At 31.5% G+C, this 9865-nt stretch overlaps 1 long non-coding RNA gene across 1 annotated transcript in view; it reads right to left on the bottom strand.

The window, feature by feature from the left end:
• The window catches only part of LOC115219999, a 27906-nt gene extending 18333 nt beyond the window's left edge, over window positions 1-9573 (bottom strand). The window contains exon 1 of the long non-coding RNA XR_003882399.2: window positions 9265-9573. This is a non-coding gene — a long non-coding RNA (uncharacterized LOC115219999). The remainder of the gene's footprint in view (window positions 1-9264) is intronic.
• Window positions 9574-9865: the final 292 nt, after the last annotated feature.

Genomic DNA, 9865 nt, shown 5'->3' with positions numbered 1-9865 from the left:
CTAAGTTGTATCCTTTTGCTTTTAAGTTCGCCAAGAAATTTTTTCATTTATTTCCAGCAAAGTCTTTTTGTTGTTAAAACAAATAGCAACGTTTTCTACTAAATAAATCAACAGAAAATGTTTAAATACAATCGTGTTTACGGTTAAGTAAGGTAACAGGCATCAATACTCTAATTCTTTCGCTAATATATTATAGTTAGAGGAAGGCAAAGCGAAACCATCTTCGTATTCTCCCTGGGAAATTCCATGACAAGCATAGAACACTTGTCAAAGAAGTCGCCAGAGGTCGTCCATCAAATTGGTAGCGCATCTTCCCTTTATTGAATAAGGAAGACACCACAAACTAACTGAATCGATGTCAATCAAACGAATTACATTGTAAACTAGGCATTTACGAAAATTCAAAAGGCACACACACACACACACACACACACAACACACACACACACACACACACACACACACACACACACACACACACAGTCAATGTGTTGGTATTCAGATATTTTCTAAAAGATATAAGTATACATTCTCTGTTCATTGATTACTCTTTACTCTTTTACTCTTTTACTTGTTTCAGTCATGTGACTGTGGCCATGCTGGAGCACCGCCTTTTAATCGTGCAAACCAACCCCAGGACTTATTCTTTGTAAGCCTAGTACATATTCTATCGGTCTCTTTTGTCGAACCGCTAAGTTACGGGAACGTAAACACACCAGCATCGGTTGTCAAGCGATGTTGGTGGGGGACAAACACAGATACACACACACAACACACACACACACACACACACACACACACACACACACACATATATATATATATATATTATATATAGGAGAAGTTTCTTTCAGCTTCGGTCTACCAAATCCACTCACAAGGCTTTGGTCGACCCGAGGCTATACTAGAAGACACTTGCCCAAGGTGCCACGCAGTGGGGCTGAACCCGGAACCATGTGGTTGGTAAGCAAGCTACTTACCACACAGCCACTCCTACAAGAATAAATAAATTCTTAGCTCTTTACAGAAATACCAAGCGAAAGTACACGGACGATAGTTACAGGCGAAAAACTTACAAACGATATAAAAAAAAAACTGGGCATTTGCTGCAATTCAAAACAAGCTATGAAAAAATGTCGGTCTTGCAGTATTTTGATGCTAACGTACGTCGGTGTTCTAGTAATCTTGATGTTTCGACGGAAGGACCCTTCCGTCAAAGACATACGAGCGGTTTTAACACTCAGATATCAACCGGAACACAAATCTCACGATATCTTCACGGTTTTTTGTTTTCTTTCACGAGTATGCTTTCGACAAATAAGCATTCACCATGTGTGGATCCGATGGAGATTTGGTTGCTATTTCCAGCAGCCGAGCGACCATGTTAAGGTTCTTTCGTTGGTTGTCTTAGTGATTCTTGTATTGTCGTTGCCTCGTCGTAACACAGAGTGTTTATTGTGCAGACCTATGAATCAACGAGCTTCATTTGGGGCCATCGTTCGCTGGATTATATTATAAAATGTGTCCTTCCATTTTTATGAAGCAGGATTGAATATTTACTTGCTATTTTTAGCAAGTCAAGCTACTATAAAGTACCTCCCTCATGAGTGATCTCTTTTTCTGACTAAAGTTCTTGTTGTTTATTCTAAGAATCGGTCCTTATTTAGAAGACATTTGAAGGCGCTTCAGCCGTGACTTTCTCGTCTACTTTTTCTTATTCTTTAACAGTGTATCTAGGACTACACACAATGATCTTTCTTTTTTTTAAAAGGCAGAATGTTAAATGAGGGAAACTTGACGGCTGTTGACTCTATCTCAATTATTTCATTCTTGTTAATGTTTAATCCCAGGTCAATTGTTATTGAGCAGACCTATAATCATAGATGCTTCAGCCGTGACCATCTCATATGCATTTCAGGCATTTTTATGTTCTTTATTTTCATTTCATTTTAAATAATAGGGTCAGGGTTAGAGTTTGAGCTCTTCTTATTCTTTATTGTATTAGATAAGTCTGTTGCAAACTTCTAGATGATTCGTAATCCATGGGGCTGCCTTGTAAAAATCTTCCAACAAAGACGAACAATTTTTAGAAGTTTTAGAAGGCCACAGTAATGTTGTGAGGCGGTTAAATATCAAAATAGCAAAGATATCGAATTATGACCTTAAAATATCTAATAGAACTAATATTTCGGGTAAGAAGTCCCTTTGTTATAGTGATTTTTAGTTCCCTTGAACCTTGGATATCTTTAAAAGAATAAGAAAAAGCGAGAAGGAAGACACAGTAAAAAAGTATTACTCGTTTAGGTTTGGTTCCTTTCTCCTTGAGTTTACAAATATATGTATGTTTGTCTTTGTTCAGTTTTATTTCAAGGTTTCTTGCCAATAGCGAAAGGGTCGGTTTCTAACCTACATCCAAGGTCCCTTCATTGGAATTTCAGCACCAACAACAGGGTATTTTTGTTTCTTTGTATATATGTATATGTGCAAATTTGTATGTTTTGCTTTATGTATTCTCATGCACATAGTTGCATATCTAGCATGCATGTATGTTAATGAGTAATGGAACGCTTCATACAGACAGACAAACAGACACACACACACTAGACACACACACACACACACATGCACACACACACACACCAGACATACAGAGTAAGAGAGAAAAACTCATAAAAATGGAGGAGGAGGAGTAAATAGTGACAAAGTTGTTGTGGGTGGAGTTATGCAAATGAAAGATTTGCTTTATTTAAATTTATTTTAAAGTAGAAAATTGTTTTCTTTCGAAAATTATATTCATTTCATCATTTTGTATAAACACAAAGAAATCTGAAAAAAGTGAAATTTTAATTATTGTATGAATGCCATATTTCCTGATATTACCCTATGAAGACAAAAGTATACTTTCAAAGATACCTGTCATGTGACGGATAGCACTCAAATATATGTGTGTGTGTGTGTGTGTGTATATATATATATATATATATATAGAACTGCTGTAACTCCAACCCCCCACCACCATCACCACGGTTACTACTACTACGACCAACAGTCACTGCTGCTACTGCTATTTCGGCCACTGGTCATTTCTTTAATTTATTCGAACACATAAGACAGCTATTATGCTTCCTCCCCACAAAAAACCACCACGTGGATTCTGTTGAGGCCAGTAAGAAACAATTATGAACTTTTTTATTACGCTTAACTTTTTAAAATATTTTTGATAAGGTTCGTTTTTTCAAGAAGAACCGAAACAAGTAAAATGTCTAAGGAAATTAAAATTTATCTTATATAGTGGCGTTTTCAAACTTCTTTTTCATAAATATATACCCACTCGTATACCAATTAAAATTAATTATTGTTTTCTTTTTGATCTTCAGTTATTAGACGTGCCTTTGATTTTGTTACAGATTGTTCAACAATATTTACCTCACCCTGATACAGATATCAACCAGGTCCAGTCCTTGCTGTGGTGTGGTGGCTAGAGTGCCTGAATGATCCTGAGAGCTATGCCAGCGGATCATAAGCTCCTGCTACGGCCTTCCATGCTGGACAGGTCAAATGATAAAGACTAGATTAACATAGATTACCTCCTCCCAGAGGTAAAAATGGATTTAAGTTTTGCGTGGGACCAATGCAAAGTTACATAAACATCAATGGCAATTAAAAAACCAACAGGACCTGGGAGAGGAAGGCCGTCGTTTTGGAAAACATCGTGCAACATTGAAACGAATTATGAAACCATGGGGTTGGGAAAGACAGGGATCTAACAGGAGAGAAATAGAAAAGACAACCCAGAGTCGAGAAGAGTGGAGAAAAGTTGTCAATGTCTTCTGTTCCGCATGGAGTGAAGAAGGGCTTGAGTAAGAAGAAGATACAAGAATAGCCTTGATCAGTTGAAGTTACAATGACCGTCGAGTTAGCATGTTAGAATTTGACATGTGTATACATATATAAGCACATGAACCGGCACAAGCACAAGCACACACACACACACACATCTATATAAACACATTCACACACAACCACATCTATATAAACATTCACACACACCACACACACACACACACACACACACACACATACACACACGTATGTGTGTGGCGGGTTGGGGATGCGTGCATGTGGTTTTTTAGTTTGTTTCGTAAGTTTCTTGCTGTCGATACAGACATGGCTGTACTTTGGAAGGGTCAGTCTGCCAATAAAGACAAAAACACTGTTTGTGTGAAGTTCATTTCTTTGTTGTTAATTAACTAATTAGTAAATTACAGTAAAGGAGTAAAGGTCAATCAATGAGTGTATTAATTAGTAGAATGGCTCTCCTAAAATATGACAACAATATATACATACATGTATGCGTATGTGTATGCGTGTGTGTATGCGTGTGTGTATGCTTGTGTGTGTATGTGTGTGTCTGTGTATGTGTGTGTATGTGTGTGTCTGTGTATGTGTGTGTCTGTGTCTGTGTGTGTCTGTGTATGTGTGTATGTTTTTGCATGCACACTTTTGCAACTTGTCGAGACGCGTCCCTTTATATCGCATGCATAACTTAACAGTTCGGTAAACAGTGTCGACAAAATAAATACCAAGCTTTATTAATTATTGGGGTCGAAACGGTCCACCAAGCGCCACTGACAGTTGTGCCATATCAAGGTTTCAGCCCCCCACCCCCAATAAATAAAACATATAAAAGAATAGGAAACTTGTGTATGTATGTGTGTGTAAATGTATGTAGGTGTGTAATGTTCCCTCCTGCTTTTAATTATTTGAAGGAAGGAACTGGTTTCTAAAAAAGAAATAAGGGTCCATCGTTGGAAGAGTGTAAACAACGAAAACGATTTCACATTTTAAACTTTTAAAAAGTCTTGCATATTTTTAATGTTCCGCTTACTGATTGCATTTGTAATGTGTGAATCAGCGGATTGGTTTCCTTTACTGAAAACAGAAGCTTATCCAGATTCTCACTTTGGCATTTACTCACAGAACCATGCATGCCGATTATTTTTGGTATAAGTATGATAATAACAAAAGTTATGATGATGATGATAAACATGATGATAATGATAATAATAATGATAACAGTAATAATAATGATGATGATGATGATGATGATGATGATGATGATAACATGACAATGTGGCAAGAATGATCCAATGGGAGCTTTGTAGAAATCAGGGCCTACAAAGAGCAAAGAAATGGCACGAGCAAGCTCCAGAAGGAGTCACCGAAAATGAGAATTGCAAAATCCTGTAAGATGCAATGATTCAGTGCGATCGCCTGACCAGACATCGGAAACCGGACATTGTTGTGGAGAATAAAAAAGGAAGAACATGTATGATAATCGACATAGCTTGCCCCGGTGACAATAGGACCAATGTGAAAGAAGAAGAAGAAAATGAACAACTATGACGATTTGAAGTGGGAAATACGAAGGTTGTGCTCAATGAAGAGAGTAGACGTGATACCAATAGTAATTGGTGCTATTTGAAGTATCAGCACTCAACTATTAACATGGCTAAGAAAGATTGGTGCAAGTGTCAAGGTGGAACACCTACAAAAATCAGCATTGCTTGGAACTGCTAGAATTCTTCGCAGGGTTTTTGAAGCATGACCAGTAAACAAGTGTCACCTTAGTCTTCGGGCTGTCGACAGTTGACACTTTCCATCATACCAGCAAAATGAGCTGCGAGTTTTCATTCAACAACAACAATAATAGTAATAGTAATAATAATAATAATATATAATAGTAATAATAGTAATAATAATAATAATAGTAATAATAATAGTAATAGTAATAATAAAATAATAATAATAATAATAATAATATTAATAATAATAATAATAATATAATAATAGTAATAGTATAATAATAATAATAATAATAAAATATAATAATATAATAATAGTAATAGTAATAATAATAATAATAATAGTAATAGTAATATTAATAATAGTAATAGTAATAATAATAATAATAATAATAGTAATAGTAATAATAATAATAGTAATAGTAATAATAGTAATAGTAATAATAGTAATAATAGTAATAGTAATAATAATAATAATAATAATAATAGTAATAGTAATAGTAATAATAATAATAATAGTAATAGTAATAATAATAATAATAGTAATAGTAATAATAATAATAATAATAATAATAGTAATAGTAATAATAATAATAATAGTAATAGTAATAATAATAATAATAATAATAATAGTAATAATAGTAATAGTAATAATAATAATAATAGTAATAGTAATAATAGTAATAATAGTAATAGTAATAATAATAATAATAATAATAATAATAGTAATAGTATAAAATAATAATATAGTAATAATAATAATAATAATAATAATAGTAATAGTAATAATAATAATAATAGTAATAGTAATAATAATAATAATAATAATAATAATAGTAATAGTAATAATAATAATAATAGTAATAGTAATAATAATAATAATAATAATAATAGTAATAGTAATAATAATAATAATAATAATAATAGTAATAGTAATAATAGTAATAATAGTAATAGTAATAATAATAATAATAATAATAGTAATAGTAATAATAGTAATAATAGTAATAGTAATAATAATAATAATAATAGTAATAGTAATAATAGTAATAGTAATAATAGTAATAGTAATAATAATAATAATAATAATAGTAATAGTAATAATAATAATAATAATAATAATAGTAATAGTAATAATAGTAATAATAGTAATAGTAATAATAATAATAATAATAATAGTAATAGTAATAATAATAATAATAATAGTAATAGTAATAATAGTAATAATAGTAATAGTAATAATAATAATAATAGTAATAGTAATAATAATAATAATAGTAATAGTAATAATAATAATAATTATAATAATAGTAATAGTAATAATAATAATAATAATAATAATAGTAATAGTAATAATAATAATAATAATAATAATAGTAATAGTAATAATAGTAATAATAGTAATAGTAATAATAATAATAATAATAATAATAATAATAGTAATAGTAATAATAGTAATAGTAATAATAATAATAATAATAATAGTAATAGTAATAATAGTAATAGTAATAATAGTAATAGTAATAATAATAATAATAATAATAGTAATAATAATAATAATAATAATAATAGTAATAGTAATAATAGTAATAATAGTAATAGTAATAATAATAATAATAATAATAGTAATAGTAATAATAATAATAGTAATAGTAATAATAATAATAATAATAGTAATAGTAATAATAGTAATAATAATAATAATAATAATAGTAATAGTAATAATAATAATAATAATAATAGTAATAGTAATAATAGTAATAATAGTAATAGTAATAATAATAATAATAATAATAATAATAGTAATAATAATAATAATAGTAATAATAATAATAATAATAATAATAGTAATAGTAATAATAGTAATAGTAATAATAGTAATAGTAAATAATATAATAATAATAATATAATAGTAATAATAATATAATAATAATAGTAATAGTAATAATAGTAATAATAGTAATAGTAATAATATAATAATAATAATAATAGTATAATAATAATAATAATAGTAATAGTAATAATAATAATAGTAATAGTAATATAGTAATAGTAATAGTAATAATAGTAATAGTAATAATAATAATAATAATAATAATAATAGTAATAGTTATAATAATAATAATAATAGTAATAGTAATAATAATAATAATAATAGTAATAGTAATAATAGTAATAATAATAATAGTATAATAATAATAATAATAATAATAATAATAATAATAATAATAATAATAATAATAATAATAATAATAATAATTAGTGTGTATCTATGTGTATATGTATGCGTGTTCGTATATGTATGTATGTATGTATGTATGAATGTATGGGTGGATGTATGTAAGTGCGCACATGCACAGATGTTAAAAGTAAAGAGACTTTCAGCAACAAGCGCCAGTCCAAAGCCGACAAGAAAAGGAAAGAAGACACAGAGACAAACTGATCAAAGTTTGCATTAATAAGAGCGGATTAATTATTTAGAAATCAATGATGATATAGAAAATAGTGCGAGTGGAACGGTGCTGCCAGAAGTGTAAGTTAAGACGGACGTCGGTCCAATTTAGTAGTCCTGGATCTTCGTAGCCGGGTGTTTCGTTGTCGGACATTTCATCGTTAAGTTACAGAAATTTATCGTTTAAATTTACGGCGTAAATGAAAATAAAGGCAACGAAAATAAGCTTTTGTTTTTTTAAACGATTGAATTTTATTTTAAGGAGAAAATAGTTTTTTTTTAGGAAAAAAACGTAAAATTCAACAAACCAATCCGGCAAAAGTTTGGCGATCAAAAGACTTGACACTACTCTCTAAATGGGTGGTCATTTGACCTCTTCATCGAAGTGCTGTCTCAGAAATGATTGGACTTTAAAGAGAATCCCGTTTCTCCCCACCAACCACTTGAAGGAGGATCGTCGTTTGAGCGCAGGACAAAAGTGCCTTGCGGTACTTATTCTATCTGTCTCTGCTTTGAGTTCAAATTCCACCGTGGCCGACTTTGCCTTTCATCTTTTTGGGAGTCGATAAAATAAATACCGGTCCAAGAATAGAGGAAGAGTTCTTACTTCAGAGGGAGACTTAATCCGCTGTACGGTTTATTACCACGACCACGACCACCACCACCACCACCACCACCATTTGGTCCTTGCATGATTGAAGCGGAGTTCAGTCTCTGGTACAGGCAATCGGGACCCAGTCTCCAGTTTAAAGATAATCTCCTCCCTTGGCGGCGAGCTGGCAGAATCGTTAGCACGCCGGGCGAAATGTGTAACCGTATTTCGTCTGCCGTTACGTTCTGAGTTCAAATTCCACCAAGGTCGACTTTGCCTTTCATCCTTTCGGGGTCGATAAATTAAGTACCAGTTACGCACTGGGGTCGATGTAATCGACTTAATCCGTTTGTCTGTCCTTGTTTGTCCCCTCTGTGTTTAGCCCGTTGTGGGTAGTAAAGAAATAGATAATCTCCTCCCTTCCCTTCCTCTCACTAGTCTCGGAGGCCCTGGAAAAAGAGGTCACGGGGGAAGGTGTGCCCTGTCTTTTCCTCCCACCCTAATTAAAACGTAACAAAAAAAAAAAGAAAAAAGAAAGAAAATGTGATTTGACGCGAGCAGCAAAGAAACCGTGGGATTGCAAAAAAGATTCTTTCATTGAAATCGTGAAAATAGCAAAGGTATTTTTTACCTACCTTGTCTAGGTCGTACTGTGGTTGACTGGCTATGAGGCTTATCATGGACATGAAAATAATGTAACAAACACCGAGCAGGCAAACAGCTCGCGACCCGGGTGCCATTGTTTTCTTTCTTGAAAGATGTAACTTTGAGTGGGGAGAAATATATTTTAAGTACTATACAGAAATTTATTATTATTACTGTTGTTATTATTATTATTATTATTACAAGTAGTTATTATTATTATTGTTATTATTACAAGTATTGTTCTTGTTATATATGCTGTCTCCTTCACACAGCAATGTTCCTTGGAACTATCTTAGGGAAGAATAAAAGTGTTGCCTATATATCAAAGCAGATTGAAAAACGTAGGCGGAGAAAGAAATTACTCCACCTCCGCTTTTATTTTTCTGTTTCTCCTTATTTTTATCATTTCTCTCTCTCTTTCTTTTATTTTTCCTTTCTTTCTCCCATATTGTCTACGGGATTCTCCATTTTTTTTTATATCTTGCTCCACCCTCTCTCATATCCGTATGTCAATCATCAAATGACGTCACACGTGTCGTCAGACACTACACAGGCGCTGCGGCGAAGATTCAACGCCTCTTCTGTTTGTCT

The sequence above is a fragment of the Octopus sinensis genome, linkage group LG15, assembly GCF_006345805.1.
Source record: "Octopus sinensis linkage group LG15, ASM634580v1, whole genome shotgun sequence".
NCBI classification, from domain to species: domain Eukaryota; kingdom Metazoa; phylum Mollusca; class Cephalopoda; order Octopoda; family Octopodidae; genus Octopus; species Octopus sinensis.
This window is presented reverse-complemented; position numbering and strand designations above follow the sequence as displayed.